The sequence below is a fragment of the Mauremys reevesii genome, linkage group 6 (genome assembly GCF_016161935.1).
Source record: "Mauremys reevesii isolate NIE-2019 linkage group 6, ASM1616193v1, whole genome shotgun sequence".
Taxonomy (NCBI): Eukaryota; Metazoa; Chordata; order Testudines; family Geoemydidae; genus Mauremys; species Mauremys reevesii.
The window spans coordinates 26,005,642-26,015,504 of NC_052628.1; positions in this window are offsets into that span (position 1 = coordinate 26,005,642).

Sequence of the window (9,863 nt, forward strand, 5' to 3'; positions counted from 1 at the left end):
AAAGCCTTTCTGTTCTCCGTTGCAGCACCAGCCAGCGCAAAATTTGGCCTTTACTCATTACATATCATGAAACATTAGAGCAGGGGTTTGGAGCCAGGACTCCTGATTTCTAATCACTGCTGTGCTAATGACTCACTGCGTGTCATTGGGCAGGTCTTAAAAGTTTACATTTTCAAGTGTGCCCTAATAGGTGCATCAGTTTTTGGGAGCCCAGGTTGAGATATCTTGGGCCTATTTTCAGAGTGTTGAGCACACGCAGCTCTTATTGGTTTTAAAAGGACTTTAGCCTTGCTCCTCCATCACTGATTTCTGTCTCATTCTCTCTCTCTCCTTTCTGTTTATAATTATTCCACTCCTGTCTCTTAGCAGCCACTTACAATCATACCTTAACTCTAGCCAAGAAAGCAAGCAAACATTTCCCTTTAGCACTCAATGCAAGTGGAGTTAATGGACTGTCTCCAGGGGGTGCTCCCTGAGTGGTACAGTCTGAGTATCTACACCAAGCGCCCATCAGCTAGCACTGCCATCAGGAATGGGATGCCGAAACTACCATCAAAACAAGTGTCTCCTGTGTGATAAGCAGAACAATATGCTGCTAGCTGATCAGCTAGTGCAGGGGTCGGCAACCTCTGGCACGCGGCTTGCCAGAGTAAGCACCCTAGTGGGCCAGGCCAGTTTGTTTACCTGCCGCATCTGCAGGTTCAGCCAATTGCAGCTCCCACTGGCCAAGGTTCACTGCTCCAGGCCAATGGGGGCTGTGAGAAGCAGCGCGTGCCGAGGGATGTGTTGGCCACGGCTTCCCGCTGCCCCCATTGGCCCGGAGCGGTAAACCGGCGAATTGGCCAGTGGGAGCTGCGATTGGCCGAACCTGCAGATGCAGCAGGTAAACAAACTGGTCTGGCCCACCAGGGTGCTTACCCTGGTGAGCCGCGTGCCAGAGGTTGCCGACCCTTGAGCTAGTGTTTAAGTATATGCTTTTCTCTCCTAAGATGTGCCATAAGGACTTGACACCCCAAATCTAGGTTTGAATCTCTGGTATGTTGTGCTTCCTTTGAGCCATCCCTCTCCTTTACAATGAGTGTTAAAGGTTATGTCAAAACTAAGGAAATCTCTTTCTATATTTGAAGATATGCCTACATCTATCTGTATGTTACAGGTGCATGTGCATCTGTTTGTATGCATATGCTAGCTTCATATGCACATGCTATATTCCTCTAACATGACTAATGTCTTCTAGTGTTTTCTCATCCTATTTTGAACTTAAGTTTTCAAAGGAACCCTAAGGCCTGCAGTAAATGTGTTGAGTACTGAAACTAGTAAAATGATAAAAGCCACATTTAATATTTTACTCCCCAAATGCCCCCTATTTAACCCATCTCAAGTCACCCACCTAATTAAACATAGATATTTTGCTTCCTTTATCAACAAGAAAACAAGTTCAGATGACCTAGACTGACTGTGTACTGGGCCAGTCCCTCAGCAGATCTTACAGCTGCCTGAAAGGTGCTCTAAATTACACTATTCATCAGAGGGGTAGCCGTGTTAGTCTGTATCCACAAAAACAGCGAGGAGTCCAGTGACACCTTAAAGACTAACAGATTTATTTGGTCATAAGGTTTGGTTTCGTGGGTGAAAAAAACCCCCCACTTCTGGCATGTATCTTCTCCATGAATCTGAAGAAGTGGGTTTTTTACCCATGAAAGTTTATGCCCAAATAAGGTGCCACCGGACTCCTCATTGTTTTTCTAAATTACACTAATTGCCAACAGCTCCAAGGGGCCAAAATGGCAGCTAGGGAGCAGTGAGATGTAGGGGAACCCCAGTGATGCCCCCTTTCCTTAGCCTGTCCCCCTTAGATGGGCAGGTTGTGGGAGCTACTACACTGATTCCATGTCACCAGATGATCCTGTTGTTACACAGGAGTGATCCTCTGATAGTTGGTTGCATTGGCTCTATAGCCAGATTCTGCTCTCAGTGCTGTGCAAAAAGTCACACCCCACCTCAAGATATAACCCTCCATCTCAATTGGACCAGCAGGAGAAGCAAGCACCAAAATCTATGGCTCACCGAGAACCATCTGTCAACAAATCCTCAGATATTTAAATGAAGGGATTGTTAGCTTGAGCATCCCAGCTGACCAGAACCACTGTGGTGATACCATCTACAGCTAAAGTGTCCTCACTAGCTAGAATGTAGTTGAAATGTTCTTCACTCTGAGGAGACATAAGTGATTAGTTCCTTATTTGTGAAAACACTTGCACACTGAGAACTAATTTCTCTGTTGCTGAGACCTATTGTACACTATACAAAATACATGATAAAAAATTATGATAATCCTAATTCTCTCTACTTCCATGGTATAATGGGGCAATGAGATGCTGAGGCAATGTTATGTGTAACTTTATTACACTCCCCTTCTTCCTGTAATTCAGTTTAATTCTGCTGCTGCACAGGCAAAATTCGGTCTTTTCAGAAATCAGCAGAGTGGAACCTCAGGGTTATTGTATGTAAAACCCTGATAAGCAGGTGTTAGTACTTACCATTGACTTCAGAGGGAGTACCTACAGTTTCTTAGTAAACAAATATTTAATGCAAACAGAAAACATGGTAAATAGTATGTAATGTAGTAGTATTTAAAATACTATGAATAACTTTTAAACAAAATCTGATAGGCAGCAAATCTACCGGTGCTCTTTATACAGCCTTCCCCACTAGGTTGATGTTACATATATCCTCTAAATCTTCAGAAACAACTACTGAGCCTGTGTAGAAACTGCCACACACCATTTCTGGGAGTTTCTGGGCTATTCTAGCTGAGTTGCTCAGCCCTGCTCTACGCACATGTGCAGAGCCACAGAGGAGTCAAAACAAAATCCATGTCTCCTCCCCACCGCCTCTCTCCTTTCCTTTGAGCTGTAGTATAAAACTTGTGCGTTACAATAGCAGCCAAAGATCTAAAAGCATTTATAAACTTGAATTATACATCACAACATGCTTGCAAGGTGGGAAGTATTTTAACCATTTTGTCCCAAGACTGCTCACCTTACTCATATGAGCAGTCCCATTTAGGTCAAGGACTACTTGCATCCACAGTAGTTTTCAGAATTGGGTAAACTGAAGCAGAAAAAGGTTCAGGGCCAGAGCATAAATAGTGATGAGCACCCACAAATCCTACTGCTGTAAAGGGAAATTGAGAACACTCAGCACTGAACAGGACCAAGCCCTCATTGACAGATTTTCAAAAGGGTTCAGCATACAGAAGCTCCCTTTGTCCCAGCCCTAATTGTGAGTGCTGAGCACTTTTGCCAGTCAAACCTAAAGAGTCAGATTTTTAAATATCATTAGGTGCCTAGAGATATACCTAGGGACTAGTAGGATTTTCAGAAGCACCTGGGACCAGATCCTGTAGCATATTTAGGCATTTCATTCCCACTGAAATCCCATTCGGCACAATCTACATCTTTAGGTGTCCAAACACCTATAAAATTCTGATTCTGACTTCCCTAGTTAGTGGATATGTCAAGCAGGGGTGGCTCTAGCAATTTCGCCGCCCCAAGCACAGTGGCACGCCGCGGGGGGCGCTCTGGTGGTCGCCGGTCCCGCGGCTCCGGTGGACCTCCTGCAGACGTGCCTGCGGAGGGTCTGCTGGTCCCGCGGCTCCAGTGGAGCATCCGCAGGCACGCCTGCGGGAGGTCCACCGGAGCCGCCTGCTGCCCTCCCGGCGACAGGCAGAGCGCCCCCCCGCGGCATGCCGCCCCAAGCACGCGCTTGGCGCGCTGGGGTCTGGAGCCGGCCCTGATGTCAAGAAGAGAACTTGGTGGTTTTGACTTTCGGTGCTCTGGACAAACTGCCTCTCCCCACAGCACACCCCTCTCACGTTACATTGTTTTCCTATAATATCTGCAGACACTGTGGCACCAATGGGGCAATCGCTAGCAGTCTTCTTCAAGTCTAGTCCAGCTAAGTGTTTATAATGTGTGAAGGACTGTTATTTCCTGTTTTTAAGCAGCTTGTTATCTGGCACAATAAGAACTTTATTATTACAATGTTATTATTCTCTGGCACAATAAAAATACCATTAAAGCTGAGAACATAACAATGTCTGGAAAATTAGGCCATTTATACTCACACTAATTAGTTTCATTCCTTTCAAAACTACCTGTTGGGTTAGAATTACAGAATCACCATATCTACCTCCAGGATGGAACACTCGCAAAATTCAGACCCAGATCCAGAAGCAAATTTCATAATGGCCCCTATATTTACAACATTTTCAACCACTCCAAATCTTAAACCCTCTGATGTTTGGGTGTTCAAAATCTAGAACAAAAGTTTGAATACCAGGCCCATCCCTATTGTTATTTGTATAATAGCAGATTGGGGCCCCATTTTGCTAGGTGTTGTACAAACACACATTGAGGGATAGTCCCTGACAGATTAAGACTGGAGGAGAAACAATGGCACAGAGAGGTGAAGTGACTTGGCTACGGGCACAGCATGTCAGTGGCAGAGGCAGGAATAGAGAATCATTGGGGACGGAAGGAGAAAGTTCCTGTTCCTTCCCTCACCCCGATTCCCACAACCACCTTACTCTAAGTCCCTGTAACTCTTAATTGGTGTGGGGAATGGAATTTAGCCTTTATTGAGTTATTGCATTTAGTTTGCCATCTCAGCTGAAAATAGGTGAGTTCTGGTATCGCCTAGGGTCTTATTTCTTGTGTTTATCATGCCAGTTTCCTCACCTACTCCAGCTGGGAGGAGCTTGGGAGAGACCGCCCATGGGCTTCCTTTTAATGGGTTTATCTTGGATATGAAATAAAGAGATCTTTATTTTGTTGGAAAAAATCACAACTGCTATGACAAAGGAAAGCAAACAGACAGTTCTCCTCAGCCCAGACAGCACAGTACTCCCAGCCTGAAAATGCTGTCTTAATTGAAATGACAGATATGCGGCCCAATTCTGGCCCTCCCCACATTTTGCCCCCTTTACGCTGAAATCCTGGCTGTCCTGAGACGTACAAACCCAGTAGGAGTCTTTGTGCTGTGAGCATGAGAAAACCAAATGAAAGAGGGCATGTAGGAGCTGTGGGCCGGTCTGGGCAGTATGTGCTAAAAAAGCCATAACATGCTGAACCAAAGATTCAGATGCAGGGAGCAGCAGTATTCTCCAGGCTGGAGGAATTTTCTCCCCACCAACCTGGCTGGGTTCCACATGCCTATTTTCTTAGCCACGCCATAAAATGCCACAGGGATCTGCAAAAGGTCAGATATGATATAATTTGGGAAGGCACCCTCAGGAACAGGGTACAACAGTTTTGCTCAGTAATCCCGCTACTCACCATAGCTTGGGATCTGAGTTTCAGAAATACCCACAAAGTATTTATTAACTGCAAACAGTTAATAAATTCATAGATCTATAAGGGAAGAAGGGTTTGTCAAATCATTTAGACAATACAACACAGGCAACAAAATTTCATCCACTTCCTTCCGCACAGAGCCTCATTTATCTGCATTTGACTAAAGCGTATCTTCTAGAAAGATTCCAGTTTGGATGTGAAGACTTGAAGATACTGCAGCCACAATTGTTTGCAAGTGCAAATGATTAGCACAATTAGACCTCTACCTATCTGATTGCACCTTCTAAAAGCCGGGCCCTGAAAATCAGGATGGTTAAACACAAAATTTAATTTAAAATAATAGGCTTGCACTCTAGTCATCATTTTTATATGCTATCAAATACCAGTTCCTTTGTCTGTAAAAACACAGCTGAGGAAATAAAAAGTAAGAACATGGGCCTGTGCATATAGGGACAAATCCTGGTTCCACTGAAATCAGCTGCAAAATTCCCACCAACAGGGGGAAATCCTGAGACCCACACCAAACCTGAGGACAGTAAATGAGCTTGGCACTAGAAGGCTGAGATGGGATCCTTCTCCTGGGCTGAAGAGCAGCAGTTGAACTCAACATGCCGGCTACAGAAAAATTCCATTTCTGCTGTCTTCACTCTGACACATAAAGGAAGAGGAGAGGTCTGGCTGATAGATATGCATAGTTATGGATCCACTGGCCCTGCCCCCAAACATCCTGTATCCTGTGTCTACAAAGCACATCTGTGCTAGGGCATAAGGAGCCTACCGTGCAGCACAAGGGACGTGGACCCACTCCCCGCATCCTGCCACACAGGTCCCTCCATGCTGGTGGATGTGCAGGGTGGATTCAAACTGCCTCATCATGCAAGTGTGAAATCCTCTGATGGTTTGTTTGGTTATTTAAACTTGTACTGGAAATTTCTGGAATCCCAAGGTATTTTGTTTTATAATTTAACCTTTTATTGTAGTGTATTGGGGTGTACAGTCCCCCGCAAAGAAACTAAGGAAGGGAAGGAGCAGTATTCTGTCAAGAGGGCCCCACTTTTTTTAGATGGAGGGATCTGTTCAAAAGGGGACTCTGACAATCAAGCAGGTGGAAGAGTGAAGGAGAGACTGTCTAAAGACAGGAAGTTGGGTTGCAGCTTCTGAGGACAAAGCGATCCATTGCAGAAGGGTTTAGACAGAGCATAAGACCCCAACCAGAAGGGTAAGGACCTGACTCTTTTCCCTTCCTCACTCCCTGTGGAGAGAGGACAACTGAACATTGGGGAAGAGAGCTGGCGAATACTTAATTGACCAACTGAGCCGGTCAAGTTTTCTAAACCTTTTATCATTTTTCTTGTGGCCCTTTGGAATCTCTCCAATTTGTCCCCATCTTTCCTAGAGTGTGACACCTCGAACTGGACACAGCCAAGGCCTCACCAGTGCCGACTACTCTGGGACACCTACCTCCCATGTCTTACGTACGACACTCCCATTAGTACACCACAGGATGATATTAGCCTTTTTCACAACTACCTCACATTGTAAACTCATTCACTTTGTGATCCATTATACCCCCCAAATCCTTTCCAGCAGTACTACCACCTTCTTAACCAGCTACTCCCCATTTTGTAGTTGTGCATTTGATTTTTTTCCTTCCTAAGTGTAGAACTTGCACTTGTCTTTAGTGAATTTCAGACTAATTCTCCAATTTTCAAGGTCATTTTGAATCCTAATCCCACTCTCCACAGCTAGCAACCCCTCCCAATTTGGTGTCATCCCCAAATTGTATTAGCATACTCTCCACTCCATGATCCAAGTCGTTAATGAAAACATTGAATAGTACTGGAACAGCACTGACCCCTGAGATCCTACTACATATGCCCTCCCAGTCTGATAGCAAATCACTGTTAAATACTCTGTGAATATGGTCTTTCAATCAGTAGTGCACCCATCTTATAGAAATGTAATCTAGACCACATTTCCCTAGTTTGCTCATGAGATTGTCATGTGAGACTGTGTCAAAAGCCTACTAGAATCAAGATATATCATGTCTACTGCTCCCCCTGCCCCATCCACTTTTTGCCAGAAGCTGGGAATGGGCGACAGGGGATGGATTACTTGATGATTACCTGTCCTCTTCATTCCTTCTGGGCACCTGGCATTGGGCACTGTTTGAAGACAGGATACTGGGCTAGATGGACCTTTGGTCTGACCCAGTGTGGCCATTCTTATGTTCTTATGTCATCCTGTCAAAGAAGGAAATTAGGTTGGTTTGTCATGATTTGACAAGTACATGCTGGCTATTCCTTATTAACCTCTTATCCTCTAGGTGCTTACAGATGGATTGTTTGATAATTTCTCCAGTATCTTTCCAGGTATTGAAGTTAGGCTGACTGGTCTGTAATTCCCTGGATCCTCTTTGTTCCCTTTTTTAAAGATAGGTACTATATTTGCTCTTCTCCTGTCCTCTGGGACCTCACCTGTCCTTCCTGAGTCATGAAAGATAGCTGCTAACAGATCTAAGAATGCTTCAGCTAGTTCCTTAAGCATCCTAGGATAAATTTCTATCAGGCCCTGTCAAGCTGAATACATCAAATCTATCTATTCTTCAACCTGTTCTTTTCCTAAATTTCTTGCATTTCTTCCCCTTTGTGGTTAATATTGTGTTGACTGTCTAGTCACCATTAACCTTTTTTGGTGAAGACTGAAGCAAAATAGGCATTTAACACCTCAGCCTTCTTGGTGATGGTATAAGCAATGTGAAAATGTGCCAAGAAATGTCTATCGGAAATGGGAATGGCTCCTGAAGCATCAATCAAGTCTGGATTCAGCACTTACCATGGGCAAATTGGTACATGGCGTTAAAGATCACCCAGTATCCACTGGTCAAACTACACAGTCCTGATTCTGATCTCTGTGACTCTGGAGCAATAACAATGACTTCAGTAGATTTATACCACTGCTACTGAGGTCAGAAACAGTATTTGGGACAATGATCCAACCAACAGGGCAACACAAAGAAAATGTCATATGCTGCATTGATTGAAACACTTGTCTGTGCATTACTTTCAAGAGGACCTAGCCATGTGAATGTTCAATTGTTTTCAAACATCCACTGTTTGTCATTCTTTTCTGAGTACGAAGTAGGCTTTTAATTCATTCAGTTTCACTTTAGATTCTCCCTGCCAGGGTGTTTGGGTTGCAACAGTGGGAGAACATTTATCTGGTGTAAAAAATAATGTTCATTCAGATTTTCCTTTATGGAAATGTTTCTATTATTCTCAAATTTGATAAAAGCTTTTTTTTTTAATCAAATCTGAATTTGGTGCCAAATTGGAGCTTGCAATATCTCTTTTAAACGTGTTATGCCAGACATAAACAGGAAACTTTTAGTGTGCTGAACCAATGATTAGTGTTTTCATATAAATATAGGAGTCACTCTTTTCTTTCCTAGCAGGATTCTCTGTTGCATAATCTGCAAAAGGTCAGTGACCTGGGAGCTGCCTAGGCCATCCAAAACAGAAGCATGTGAAAAATAGCATTTACATGCAAACCCAAAGCTTCTTCCCCCTGAAATCAATGACCAAATTCACATTTATCTTGATGGGAGTGCAGTCCAGGCCAATTTCTTAAATATTTATGCTTATTTCTCCTTTTGCTGCCAAAGATGCTTCCATTATAAAATTGCATAGGAACTCTCAGACCCACAGTCTGTCATTAATAATTCTTTCATGGCTGCCACTCAGAAGTATTAGATCTATCTAGAGTTTGGTATAAACCTATTGATTTCACCCCTTTTACATTTCACAGCACTTTTTCATTCTGGAGAAAAATTAAACTGGCTCACTGGTTCCAAGCCATGTGGTTGTTCCAGTTATATGGATATAAATTTTAGTTAGCCACCCACATTTCTCCTTCAATGCTGCCCACCACCTTCTAAATGCATGTTAAAAGCAGAACCTAAAATAAGGAGCTCTCTAATGTCCGAGCAGACAGTGCCAACTTAGGACAACAAAAGCATAGGGCAGAATTTGTTAACTAGTACTCACTGTCCCCAGATCAATACACTCAGGAAAGGAGAGGGGGGAAATAGGACTGGTGTGTCTGTAGCCATTTCTATTCCTTCAACAAGGATATAGAACAGGGGTTCTCAAACTGGGGGTTGGGACCCCTCAGGGGGTTGTGAGGTTATTACATGGGGGAGGTCACGAGCTGTCAGGCTCCACCCCAAACCCCACTTTGCTTCCAGCATTAATAATGGTGTTAAATATATAAAAAACTGTTTTTAATGTATGGGGGGGTCGCACCCAGAGCCTTGCTATGTGAAAGGGGTCCGCAGTACAAAAGTCTGAGAACCCCTGATATAGAAATCACAGGAGCCTCAGAGATTCTATGACCTTCATGTGCCAGTCTTAAGCTCCAGGACAAGCCAATAAGCAGCTTTGAAAAGAAATAGAAACAGCTCTGGCTGAAGCATCTCTGAGCAAATTGAAAGGAAAACTGAGTGGT